Here is a 1,491-nt window from a genome sequence, read left to right on the forward strand (position 1 = left end):
TTTTACTAAACAATCTCTTTTTTGTTGCCTTTCCTTCAGACCGGTTCCATTGAAGAGAAAATCCTACAACGTCAAACGCACAAAAAGTCTTTATCCAGTACCATCATTGATAACAATGAAAGTGAAGAAAAACATTTCACTCGTGATGATCTAAAAGATCTATTCAGTTATGAGGCCGACATTTTATCAGATACTCACAATAAGTATAATAATTTAAAACTTTACTTAGTTTAAAATGATCTTAATATAATACTTTAATATTTACAGATTAAAATGTAAACGTTGTGTTAATAACATACAAACCCAACCACCACCCGATGATACCGACTGTACTTCACATTTGTCACAGTGGTATCATTGCTCCAATAATAAAGGTCTACCGGATAGTACTTTATCACAAGCCTGGCAAACTAGTAAATGTATATCGTTTGTATTTCATCATCGTTCTCAGGCGGAGGTGAAAAGAAAATCGAATTCACAAGAAAGTGAAAAGGAAGGAGAAGGAGTTTCGGGTGTTAAAATACATAATGAAATACAAAATAAAACTAAAGATTTATCATCAGATGAATTAGAATCAGAGGAAGACGATGACATAGATGATAGTAAAGATAGTGATTTTGAATAGATTTTTTTCTGTAATTTTAGTTTTAAATTTGTTTTGAAATAAATTATTTAAAAAATTTAATTAAATTTATTTTTGTTTAGTTTATTTATTATATATATAATTATGTATAATAATTGCTTTAGTGTTTTTTTAATGTTATCTTTACTTTTCATTTAGATTTTAATACTTCGTTTAAAATAAAAATCTCGTTTAACAATATCAGTTTTTTAAAAAACTAAAATATTTACATTATTTAAAGCTTTATTTTGAATAATAGAATTTGTTTTCTTTATATTTCCCACAGCCTCTCTCAAATGTTCTTTTTTATATCTTTTTTTAAATTAACGTTTATTTTTTTTTTACAATAAAGAAATCAAATTTTTTCCCTATTTAAAGTTGAGATCGTTATGTATGGTCTCTCATCTATTTAACAACAGATTTTTCGTTAATTATTAACAAAAAACTAATCATTTCATTTTGGCAGTTAACAAACATATTATATAAGCATACATTTTAGTTTAGTTCAAAGGTATGTAAGTAGGAAGTTTAAAGTTAGAGAACCTATTAGTGTTTAATAATAGAGGCGTTTTTCTATATAGTACTTATATGCTTTTTAAAATAAGAATAAATATACAAAAATTAATTAAAATTTAGTTACAAAAAATGCATTTAAATTCTTAACAAAATTTAAGAATAAATAGATAATTATAAAACTTAACAGTTACAGTGAGTAGTATGTATGTTGAAAAATTAAATTAAAAAAGAAAATCATTCTAAACATCTTGGATTTCATTCCAAACATTACTCTTTTCTGGTGGCTTTTCCAGGGGTGGCACTATATTTTGACATTCGTTGAGAAAGGTTTTTATACCTTGGTAATAGCTGTA

General features: G+C 25.4%; 1 non-coding gene across 1 annotated transcript; it reads left to right on the plus strand.

The window, feature by feature from the left end:
- The first annotated feature begins 34 nt into the window (after positions 1–34).
- LOC111684232 lies at positions 35–685 on the plus strand. Its single transcript, XR_006941540.1, has 2 exons — positions 35–203; positions 268–685. It is a non-coding gene; the product is annotated as an uncharacterized LOC111684232 (transcript).
- The last annotated feature ends 806 nt before the right edge of the window (positions 686–1,491 follow it).

This window comes from Lucilia cuprina, unplaced genomic scaffold, assembly GCF_022045245.1.
Source record: "Lucilia cuprina isolate Lc7/37 unplaced genomic scaffold, ASM2204524v1 Scaffold_5835, whole genome shotgun sequence".
In the NCBI taxonomy this organism is placed as follows: domain Eukaryota; kingdom Metazoa; phylum Arthropoda; class Insecta; order Diptera; family Calliphoridae; genus Lucilia; species Lucilia cuprina.